Genomic DNA, 13017 nt, shown 5'->3' with positions numbered 1-13017 from the left:
AGTTGGTTATTTTCTTCTTCGCTCGGATGGATAACGTCTATCACAGCCGGTTTCACAGCATCTTACATGTTTCGTATTTACTTTCTGACCTTCGAGGGCTTTTTTCGTGGTGGTACTATCCAAATAAAAAAAGCTCAAGTTTCTGAATCCTACCAAACAGAAACAGAATTTTTTTTGTGGGGAGAGTCTTTAAAAAAAACAAATAGCGTAATAAATAAAAAGGATTCTTCAAGACATTTCATTGATCAAGCAGATTCGTTAACTCTACTTGGTCAAGTAGTTGATATTAATAATGAAACCTCTCCCTTTCGAGATTTACCTTTTCCCAAAGAATCAAGTTTTGCAATGCTGTTGCCCCTAATACTTCTGGCAATACCTACCCCATTCGTTGGTTCTATCGGAATTAAATATCTTACTAAAGAGACAAGTCTAGATTTTTTATCCCAATGGCTAATTCCACTGATAATCCCTGACCAGCGTCGTGAAACTTTGACAGAGTTTTTCTTAAAATCCATTGGTTCCTTAAGTTTTTCTTTCGTTGGGTTTTTTCTTTCTTATTTAATCTATGGTCCAAACTCTTCTTTGGCAAAGAATATATTTTCTTTTTTTATAAAAAGGAACTTTATAAATATTGTTTTCTTAGATTCATTTAAACAATTTGTTCGAGGTTGGTCATTAAATCGAGGTTATATTGATAAATTCTATGATACTTTTTTTATCAGTAATATAATCTTTGTAAGTAAGTCAATTACTTTTTTTGATCGATGGTTAATTGATGGTTTTATCAACGGAACGGGAATTTTCAGCTTATTTGGTGGAGAAGGTATAAGATATGGAGGTGGTGGTAGAGTATCTTATTATCTTTTTGCATTAACTGTTGCAGTTATGTTACTGTTAGTATTAACTGTAATAGTTTTTACAACAACTTAGATTAGCTCCAATTCATTTTGATACCTGCCGACTACTCCTCACGCTCCCCATTACTACCCTACCATAATCCAAACATACACTTCTATTAGGATAATCCCGTGGCTATTCTACTATGCTTCTCGGAGGGTGGGGAATAGAAACTCTTGATTGGTCATTGATACGTACGAATCATGGGGAGGGGGACAACCAACCACGATCGGCCATGGCTGGAGTCGATCGCGCGACGCGAGCCCCCCCACGATTCGGGAGCTCCATCCACTATCCAACGGGAGCTCCATCCACTATCCAAATGGGATTGCTATAGCCGTCGCTTCCTCCTATAATAGGAGTTGGGGTGTACGCGAATTCCATAGAAAAAAAGGGTCTTTGGTTGTCTGTGAGGCAAAAATCCCTACTTTTTCCTCGGTAGCTCAGTGGTAGAGCGGTCGGCTGTTAACCGATTGGTCGTAGGTTCGAGTCCTATCCGGGGAGATTCATACCTCTTCGGTGGAATGAAAGAGTTTCAGACGGTGGAGGTTTTGACGTCTTCTCCGGCAAGAGAACTCGATTCACGCGAGAATAAATAAGGGGGAGGTACACCCCATAATGTTATGAAAATTGATCAATATCTACATCAAGAATTCCCCGGGTCTGAGTAGGATACCCAAAACTTCCCTGTGGGATGGGTCGCTTGCCACACCCACTACAGAACGAATAAATTGACAATTTTCTTATTCTTTATACTCGTTTTGTATAACGGAAAGACTTATATAGGGAATGATCTAAAATTTTCAATCATTTTAGATCATAATGTTGTTCTATCAGTAAAAAGAAGAGATAGATCTTCCTCTTACTGATTCGACCTTTGGATACTCCTGCATTGCTAGAGACCTAGACTGAATGAAGAGTATCTAAGGTTTTTTATATCATATTGGACTTTCATGAAAAGATTGTTTCGTTGTTCTATCCAATGACGTCTCACAAAATTGGAACGGATCGAATAGATATTGATAAGTTTCAAGCAACATATTATAGATAAGGAAATCCTTGAATGGAGAGCGGTTCCGTTTCCATCTACTTCTATGAACCAGAAGCCTGAAACGAGTGAATCGCTCCTGCAAGTCTTCTATTACAATGTTTTGATACAAGTGAATGGGAACAAATGTCTGTGGATATTGCGGATGTATATGCATAAACTAAGTTTCTTTGACGTATTCGGAATGTCGCTCCTCATCCGGAGGGGAGTTATTGCACCGCTTGACAGATGATTCAGTCATCGATTTCGGATCATACCCACGATAGATAAAAAAATTCAGAATTTTTTTGTTTGAGAGATGTTTTTCGCGCTCCCTTCTCATACCGTAAGTGACATAAAGCCTACGCACCAGTTCTTGCTTCGCCAACAAACAACGATGTGGGGAAGGAATATTAGGATCCGGCTGGAACAGAAGCGTGGGATCCCAGACAAAGCGCCCCCCCAAGAATCGAGTCGGTTCATCGGATCGATTCCATTGTGTTTCATATTGATTGGACGAGTCGGAGATTCCCAATTCCAAAAATTGCTCACGTAACGAGAGATTATCCAATCGGTCTTCCAGTTTTTTAATATATCTTTGTCTCAACCTACCTAAAGCTCTCTCATAACCGAAAAGATATCCTTTTTTATCATACGATCTATTTTCACTATACTTAATCCTATTCAATTCGAAATCCCGTTGGGGTATTTTATTCTGACTTTGGTAAAGGAGGATTATATTATACAAATTATTGAATTCGGATAATACTCTTATCGATTCGTAAGTACCACTTCGCATGAAACTGAGGCGCCAAGCCTTGGGGGACCAGGCAATTTCACGCGATACTTCCATCGGAATTGAGTCGATTTCGAGTGACTGTTTCATTCGGAGGGTTAAGCTATTAAACACCCCTATTCTCGTAGATTTGGAGGAACAACCTGCATAGGTTATATCCGAACAGTAACTGGGTTCAGTAGAAAAAGGAAAGGAAAGACTTTGATTGGATTGATTTCTGCTTCTACAGATTTCTGAACATGGGAAATCTTTCGAGAGGTTTTCTAGAACGCCACAAGCTAGGTTAAAACCATTCTCTACAACTTTATCAAGAATAATGCAATTTTCTTTCTTTCCCATATCCGTTTCGAACGAATCGCGGGCCGCTAATCCAGCTAGTAGCCCTGGGATATGCGAAAACAGAGTGAATTCCTTAATTGTTGATTCGGTTATTGGGGGTTCCACGTACCAGTTAGACAAATAGTAAAATCGCCTCTTTGATGCATTACTACCACTAGATAGAATATTTGTGGGATAAGTATCTATCAAACTATTTTTGAGAATAGTTTCTACTATACTGTGAGAATGAATATTATATTCAGAACTAGATTCTGTTTCATTGCCTATACAAGTAACAATTGAATGTTGTCTATGTGAAGCTAATCCAATGACATCACTACATAAAACCTTTTTTCTTCTCGAAGTACCAATTAATAACGCTTCATTAGCAGAAAGGAATGAATCTCGTTTGCTATAACCCGTAGTTCCAGACCCAGTACCTTCAAGAAGAGGCGAATTAGCTTCTATTTCGAAGCCTTTGATACGTAGGAGGATTGACAATCCTTTCTGACGTTGACACCTGTTGGACCTTCGGAAATTTATCAATTGGTTTGGCCGGTTCGGAGCTATCGGAGCTGGATCCACCCTTGCTGGTACATGAGTCGAAGCAATAAGAAGAATATTCTTACGAATGCGAGAGTTACTGCGCTCATTACCAATATTACTCAGTATCAGGCAAAGCAAAAACCTGGGATTAGCTTCTAGTCTGTGATACGAACGATGAATATTCAATTCATGAATATCTTGAATCCATATTGTGCAGGGAGACACCTCTCTCGCTATTCCAAAAACGAGACCCAATCGGCGTACGCTCTCTCTCGAGATGAAACTTCCATGTACATTTCTGAGATATGATCGATTGTATAGCAACTTTCTTATTGGTAGCCTCACCAACGGAAAGTAGGAATTGGATGCTATATCCCTAATGACGGAAGATCGTCCAGTTTCTATGGGTCCTACTAACGGAGTTCCCTCAGATGGTAATAATCCTGATTGGAGTGAGATAGGTATGTCATGACATGGCATACCTAGAACGCCTCTCCGTCTCGTCGTTGCTGAAAATAGAAGATTTCTTTCGAGGGCGAAAAGAGCCCACTTCTCCGCAGGATCTAACCTACGGATCTTGTAACTCAATAGATCGTTTTGACAGAATTGAGGTAGGTATGCCAAAACATCAGATCTTTCTTGTGGAGAAGGTTCATAATCGATCCGACTACTCGAGAAATTAGAATTGGAATTCGATTTCGACTGATACTTGGAAATAGTATTATTCGTTACTAAATAGTGCGTTAATAGTTCTTTCTTACTATTAAGGATATCGGAGCTTTCCCTACAAAGTATCCACAAATCTAGTTCGTTTTTGACGAAGGAGAAAAAGAATATATTATTTATGTAATTCGAGAATCTCTTCAAATAATGGATTAGTACATCTCTCGTTTGCATTTGCCTTGTTGAAGGGGAAGAAATTCCCTTCTCTGAATAGGATCCACGCATTGGGTCTATTAAATATCCAATAGTATTGAAACGTTTCCATGAATGAAGGGAGTTAGAGCCCGAAACGGCAGATAAAAGATACTTGGATAATGCAAGAACGTATAATACTGAAAGAACGAAGTAAGATAAGATAAGCTTATTGGAAAATTGAGAAACTAACCACCTTGAATGTGACATCTTCGTTTCATTAGGAAATTCCTTGAAAAGGATAAGATCTATTTTGGATAATCTTTTATTGGTAGAATCATTCTTGAATCTCAATCTTAGGCTTTGTGATGAATAAGTTTTGGCTCTATATACACCCTCAGAAATTCTTTTAGAAATTCTAGGTAAAGGGTAATTCGGGTCATCACTTATTTTATGTACTACTTCTGGATATGTTTCTCCAATCAGATCGTAGAAATATCTCCACCAGTTAGGGGTAAAAAACCAAGGTATATACTCTCTGAATAGGCTCCATTTTTCAAAGATATTGTCTTTCCAAAAGATCAAAGATATCTTATATTCGTTCAAACCTTTCGAGAATTCATTGAAATTGATAAGATGGAATGGGCGTATAGGTTCTTTCCGAACATACGGATCTACGATTTTCGTATCTTCGTGCGAAACCTTCTTCCCAGTCAATCCTATTAGAGATCTTGATGTTACATCGTTGCGTAGTGAGAATCTTAGCGACCAGTAAAGCATTTTCAATTCTTCTGGTTCCCAGAAAGACCCAATGGATGAATCATTTTGATAGAATCGATTCTGGGTTAAAAAATTCCCCGAGTCTGATCCATCTTCGATGGGCTTTTCTAAATCGACTTGATCCAATCCCAGACTCTTAGGGCGAGGTCGGGGTCGCCGATCCGCCGATGGATTATAGTTTCTCAACGTTTTTCCCAAACGAATTCCATGGCTACTGCATGAAGATAGAAACGAATCTCTCGTTTCATGAGGGGACGAACTCAACCCCGACAGTAATCTCTTCAGATCCAAAAAAGGAAAAATCCTATCTGAACGAGTTGATGATGATGTCGCAGGTTTTTGCGGATTAGATGGAATAAGTTGAACCGTTGTAGGTACATGACCAACAGTTTCCTCCCCTTCTGTTCGTTTCAATAGACTGGGTGATAACGAATTTGACAGTTGGGACTGAATAGATGAGATGGTATTGTATGAGACGACTTCATTTTTGGAGTCCACATACGGATTCTCTAAGACGTTGGGATAGCTACTGCTGCATCTCCCAATAAAGAAATCCCTTTTGATTCTTGGAATGAAATTGCTTCTAGCACAGTCCCATACAGGTGAGTTAGAGTGTTCTAGAAGCTTTGGTGTATTCGCTTCATCGGAGATATATCTCGAAATACTTTCATTAATGTCTTTGTTTGAACCCCCCCCACGACTCGAACTATCTAGAAGCAGATTCCAAATCTGCCTACCCGTAGTGGAAAGAACATCATTCGATAATCTTGTTCGGGTAGATTCGATGTGGGGTAACCCAACGAGAGGCGGATTCCCTGCGGGTTCTAACGAGATTGACGAGCCTATGGATTTTTTATCAACAATCAACGATCTAGACTCAACGATTAAACCATTTTTTCCCTCGAGAATCCTTCTTTTGAGGAAGGATATCTGTGCTGCCTTAGTTTTAATACCAAGTAATTTCGATAAGCGATTAAGCTTCGAAAGACCTATAGGATTCAACTTCTCGGTGTAATAATCGATCGTATCTATCACAAATTTTTGGCGAGTAACTTCGGTAACAATCGTTTTGTAAAGAAGTAAAACATTGAGAAATCGATGAGGATACTTCTCGTTATTCCGAGTGATTTTGTTGATACTAGTACCAACACTACCTAGTAGTTCGCTTCTCGTTTTTGATACACCGCAAATCGATTTATCTAAGTCATACTTTAGTTTTAAAGATACTCTCCCGAAAGAGGAGAAAGACGAATCTCCGATTGTATCGAGCCATCCATGCGCATTTGACTCGACATCCCTATACTCATCGATTTGAAATGCAAAATATCCACGCTCTATGTTATCTTTCCATTCCAATAATCTTTCTTCAATTGCAATTCTTGTTACACCAGTGGATTCCCCGCTCCCCGCCCAGCCACCCAACCGATATTTCATCCGGAAGAGATATTTGCTAGCTAATCCACAGAAATAGTCATATAAAATAAGTGTGTAGTTCTCTCTCATTTTCAATGGAAATCTTTTACCAGATTTCTCGCTATTCTTAATACCAAGAATTCTTGTCCCAATAGAAATCGGATTCGATTCCTCATCGATCAAAAGAAATCGATTGAGTCGATATATTAAAGCATTCCTCATTTGTGAATAAATTTGTAGGATGGGAGGGTCTCCCCCGCCTCCGTGACAATCTAACCCGGATGTACCATAACGAGACGGCTTTTTATTTATACAGAACGGGAATGAAGACAATTCGTAAAAGGCTTCCCGCTCGGGATGGAACACCGACCCACCCCCCTCGGATTCGAATAAGATCTTATCGCAGGAGTCTGCGGGGATTTTGAAATCGTTTTTCAATCCTGTTGTTCGTAGTCGATCCGGATCTTGCTTGTTAGATACTTTCCAGGAAAATGATGAATCAGAACCATTCTTGTAAAAGTCAATTCTATTTTTGGTAAGTCCCGCATATTTATAGAATTTGAAAAACCTATTGGAATCTTCTAGAAATCTATCGATCCATAATGGCTGAATCCTCTCAGTCTCGTCTCTGGATATATCTTCGCTAGGGAGTGAATCCCTCACTAAGCAGACCCTCCATCTGCCCGAAACCAGAGGATGCTTTTGCTCCCTCGTCGAACCTGTGGAAGTATCTTCGTTCGAAGCTAAGAAATAGTAAGAATCAGGTGTTCTTCCTTTCTCATCCCTTTCAACAGATAACGATCTTTTGAATTGAGGGACGCAGTAAGGGAAGTCACTGGAATTTTCCACCTGTTCTTTTCTTACTTCGACACTCCTATTCATTGTTTTTGCTAATACCGAACCTTCTCCGATCGAACTTCCCTTATTCAGGCAATGCATAAAAATCGGCATTGCTAGTAAAACTAGGATTTCCAGGATGACGGTACTATCCCTCCTCACCGAACGACGCGGATTGCGTAGAGGGAGCAGATTCAGAATTCATGAGTCAAATGATCTGATAAAAGGTTCATGACTGGAGAGCGGACCCATCAGAAATTTCTTGAGATGTTGGTCCTTCCATAATCTGAAGAAGTAGTCCAATCCACCGATTTCTACTAACCTCGGAACTTTGGATGGAGAATATGGACTTCCTACCTTTTTTTCTCTTTTCATTTTATTTCTATGCGATAGAGACTATCTATTTATCACAATGATTATACAGGGAATCCTTAAAAGTTCAAGATGCAATAGAATAAGTACCTCAAGTAAGTAGAGTAATTTCTATACAGATTTTTGTAGAACCGGATCGGGAATTCCGAATGGTTATTACATTACTGGGGAGACCTGTGCGTACCCCACCCACCTTTTCTCATAACTTTTTATATTCCAAGCGATAAGAACGAGTTCTCTAACTAATTGAATGGGCGAACGACGGGGATTGAACCCGCGCATGATGGATCCACAATCCATTGCCTTGATCCACTTGGCTACGTCCGCCCCCTTTGCTACTCACTCGGCCCTCCGAGCGGGGAAGGGAACAGGATCTACCCATCAAGCCATTAATAGCTATTAAGGTCCTTCGATTGATACACATACATATTTGTTGTGTATATAACGAGACAATGGGAAATCCGTGGAATGAGGGATATACCCCCAACCCAATCTATTCAAACGATTGGTAGATTACAAGCATTCCGTGAATTTTCATAATATTTTTTAATACCTATACACAGGAGTATTCTAAATATTCTTCAGAATCCAAGAGCCGACGGTTGTAGGATCGTGACAAACCATTACCTTTCTTCCTGTTTGTTCCATGGGACGAACCTTCGTTGGACACCAAACCTTCCGGAACGGAAAGGTTTGGTATCCAGTTACACTGCATAGCTAAACGGGTATTATCCGTTTATAGAAGGAGCTTCAACAGAAGCTAAGTCTAGAGGGAAGTTATGAGCGTTACGTTCATGCATAACTTCCATACCTAGGTTAGCACGGTTTATGATATCAGCCCAGGTGTTAATAACACGACCTTGGCTGTCAACCACAGATTGGTTGAAGTTAAAACCATTCAAGTTGAATGCCATGGTGCTGATACCCAAAGCGGTGAACCAGATGCCTACTACGGGCCAAGCAGCTAAGAAGAAGTGTAGAGAACGAGAGTTGTTGAAGCTAGCGTATTGGAAGATCAAACGGCCGAAATAACCGTGAGCAGCTACGATGTTGTAGGTTTCTTCCTCTTGACCGAACTTGTAACCTGCGTTAGCAGACTCATTCTCAGTAGTTTCTCTGATCAAACTAGAAGTTACCAAAGAACCATGCATAGCACTGAATAGAGAGCCGCCGAATACGCCAGCAACACCCAACATGTGAAAAGGATGCATAAGGATGTTGTGCTCAGCCTGGAAAACGATCATGAAGTTGAAAGTACCAGAAATGCCTAGAGGCATACCGTCAGAGAAACTTCCTTGACCGATTGGGTAGATCAAGAAAACGGCGGTAGCAGCTGCGACGGGAGCTGAGTATGCAACAGCAATCCAAGGACGCATACCCAAACGGAAGCTTAGTTCCCACTCACGACCCATGTAGCAAGCTACACCAAGTAGGAAGTGAAGAACGATCAGTTCGTAGGGACCACCATTGTATAGCCATTCATCAACAGAAGCTGCTTCCCAAATTGGGTAGAAGTGTAACCCGATAGCTGCAGAAGTAGGAATGATAGCACCAGAGATGATGTTGTTTCCGTATAGCAAGGAACCAGAGACGGGTTCGCGAATACCATCAATATCTACAGGAGGAGCTGCGACGAAAGCAATGATGAATACAGAGGTTGCGGTTAGTAGGGTAGGAATCATTAAGACACCGAACCATCCGATGTACAGACGGTTTTCAGTGCTGGTGATCCAGTCGCAGAAGCGACCCCATAGGCTTGCGCTTTCGCGTCTTTCTAAAGTTGCGGTCATGATAATCTTTGGTTTTCAAAAAAATTAGTGATTCCCCAGGCTAGTAAGCTTGTTGATTCGTAGTATATCACGAAAACCTATCGGTGTCAACTGAGGTGGGTAATGCACCAAGGGTTTGCATAGGATGAACTCCTTCTAATAAGATAATAAGACTATTGCTTCTAGGACTATCGCTTACTGTAGAGCCTTTGCGTATAGTCTTGGGAGCATCAGGTGTGCCGAGTCGGGTTGGTTTTTCACTCGCGAGTCGCGACGCGAGTAGTAAAACCGAGCCGAGAGTGGCTCTATCTTCCTTTCAAAAAGAATTTCAATACCAAGAAAAGAAAAAATTATTGGCTATGTAATCTAAGTAACCCGCCTAAGTAAAGGTCGCTTCCCTTTAAGATAAGAGGCGCGGGTAAAGAAGAGCAAGCCATCGTTTTCTAAGCTAAGAGGAATGATGCCTGAAAGAGGGCTAACTCTTGCAGAATAGGATGTTTGAGGCGTTTCATGGGTAGGCTTCACACTCATAATCAGTCGAGTTTCCGCTTGCTTCTTTCCTTCCCCCGACGAACCTTTCAACCTCACATTAGTCCGTCCCTTTGGGTAAGCTAAAGAATCTAATAATTTCTAATATGAGGGATGATTATCAACCCTCGCTTATGGCTTAGATTTCTCCTACTCATCGTTCAAATCCTAATTATCCATCGTTTGTTTGTGGCGCATTCCAATTCCCGACACCCCGCGCCCCGGTTCCAATCCACAATCTTTTGATTGTGGATTGGAACAAGCCTGAAACTAACGGAAATGGGCAAAAGCTTTGTTAGCTTCCGCCATTTTGTGAGTCTCCTCCTTCTTCCGTATAGCATTACCGGAATTTCTGGCAGCATCCATCGATTCGTCGCTCAATCTTAAAGCCATACTTCGACCCGAACGCTTTCGGCACGCGATCGATGACCATCGGATAGCCGAAGCTTTTCCTTCTGCGGGTACCACTTCAACGGGAACTCGGTAGGTCGATCCACCTACACGCTTGGATTTCGTTACTACATCGGGGGTTACACCACGCACTGCTTGCCGTAGAACAGACAGTGGGTTCCTATTCGTCTTTTATCTAATCCGCTTCATAGCCCGATAAGGAATCTGATAAGCTAATGATTTTTTACCATTTTTAGGGACACGATCAACCAGCATGCTTACTAATCGATTACGATATATTGGATCCGATTCTATATTTCTATTTCTGTTCGCTACACTGCTCCGATGTAACATGAGTTTGCAGATATGTCAGATTTCATTCAATTCTTTTATCCCAATGGTATCTCAGAATATTATTTTGGCTTCTTCACTCCATATTGTAGGGTGGATCTGCCGGTTAGTCGGAGACCTCCCTCCGAACTGCACGTACGACTCTCATCGAATACAGCTTTCCATATGATTGAATAGAAACTACTGAAGTGACTTTCTTTTTCAATCACTTCAACCTTAGTGATCATATTTACTCATTATGCATTGAGTATCCGTTTCTTCCTCATCATTCTAAAGATAATAGAAAAAAAAAGTTTAGGGATGGAAGAAATAAAATCTTGCATTTCAGTTATCTTACTCAAAATGTCCGTGGGTTTATTGATCCAATTACCGAACGTTCACAAAACAAAAATTCCACCGAATCTCCGTAATCATAGTCTGAACCCGTTCCAAGAGGAAGAGACATTCTAAGATTTTCTGTTCTGGGTAAGAGTCCGGGTAAAACTCAACTTACTGGGATGTAATACCCTAGACACCAAGTTGTTTCACGCAAATAGATGGATAATTATCAATCCTCCTTGTATTGTAGTAGCAGGCTTCAGTCCCCTGGCAATGCTGGGTCAGCTACACGTTCGACATATCAGAACAACTGATACGGAATCACTGCGATGATACAAGTTGCGACAATGCTCTGCAACGCACTAGGACGCCCTTTCTTACGATCCTTTACCCCCACAGCATCTAATGTTCCTCTAACGATGTGATACCTCACACCGGGTAAGTCTTTGACCCTTCCGCCTCTCACAAGGACCACCGAATGTTCCTGCAAATTATGGCCAATACCTGGTATATATGCCGTTACCTCGAACTTGGAGGTTAATCGAACTCTAGCGACTTTACGTAGGGCAGAGTTAGGTTTTTTTGGTGTAGTTGTGGAATAGTTGACAGATGAGTCAGTTTCAATGTCACTATACAGAACCGTACGTGAGATTCCCACCTCGTACGGCTCCTCGTCATTCAATTACTCTTAAGAGAAAGAGTACAAAATTACTTTCAGCTGTTCTCAGCTACGAAAGAATTTACAAAAAAATTCGAATGTTTTCAACTCATTTTTCAATCTTTCTTTATAGCACGGATAGAAAAACGAAAAACCTATCAGATTTATGGATAGATTTGCTAATGAGTTTCTCGCTTTCGCGTGAGTCACGAAACGGATTGGATAGAGAGGAGATTGACGAGTTGGTATAGGCTTATCCATATCATTAAATACGCTTCGATAAGGAATCTATTTTTTTTTTATGGAGACAGCTTCGATATCTGACTTTCGTTCTTTCTTTCGTTCCAACGAGGCTACCTGAGAGGGATTCGGTAACCTAGCTACCTAATAAGTAGGTGAGTAAAGATACGTATCTTTATGGGATAGGATCCGATGACTGCTCGAGGCCCGCTAGTAGCGATGATGCTGAAGCAGCAATGAGAGAGGAAACCGGGGGTATGTACGAAAAGAGAGGTTATTCGTCTCGGTGATTCTGGCTTAGCCAGCTTGTTCCGTGACGAGCCACTGAGTCGAGGCCTGCGTCCTATTTCCCCCCCCGTGGACCGGATCAGAAATCCAGGTTCCGTGGGAATAAGATTTTACCACGGGAGCTTGGGGAGGTCAAGTTGTTATTACTACCAACGGGAGTTACTCAGTAAGACGTATACGAATGGTACCAAACAGTGTCGACAACGAATGTCCACTTTTTCGCCTGTAAGTCGGAAGATGGAGAGTAGTTGTTTTCTCTCTCTAAAAAGATTTCAATATCAAAAAGTTATTGATCACGCGATCGAAGGGTTCTGTCTGAGGAGGAGAAAGCATCTCCCCAGGTAGAGGCGCGGGTAGGGACAGGCAAACCATCGCTTTCTAGGCTGAGGGAATACCTGATCCACCCAGGAAAAGCTGATCAACGATGTACAATAAGAGTACCGATTCGTGGGAGGCTAAGGCTGAGCAGCCCCCCCCGCGAGAAAGGCTTTGGGGGTGGGGTAGGTCTCTCGCCTGGTTTTCTGTAACGAGGTTGCCTGCTGGAGGGCCAAGTCAAAAAGTCTTATCTCTCCGTCCTATCCTTTCCCGAGAAAGAGCTAATTCTTGCAGAATAGGGTGCGTGCTTGAGAACCCT

General features: G+C 41.4%; 1 non-coding gene across 1 annotated transcript; it reads left to right on the top strand.

Moving 5' to 3' along the window:
* The first annotated feature begins 1329 nt into the window (after positions 1-1329).
* TRNAN-GUU (transfer RNA asparagine (anticodon GUU)) lies at positions 1330-1401 on the top strand. Its single transcript has one exon. It is a non-coding gene; the product is annotated as a tRNA-Asn (tRNA).
* Positions 1402-13017: the final 11616 nt, after the last annotated feature.

The sequence above is a fragment of the Azolla caroliniana genome, unplaced genomic scaffold, assembly GCF_043228905.1.
Source record: "Azolla caroliniana isolate FFs.n. ecotype wild unplaced genomic scaffold, voAzoCaro1.0.p SCAF_242, whole genome shotgun sequence".
NCBI lineage: Eukaryota > Viridiplantae > Streptophyta > Polypodiopsida > Salviniales > Salviniaceae > Azolla > Azolla caroliniana.
This window is presented reverse-complemented; position numbering and strand designations above follow the sequence as displayed.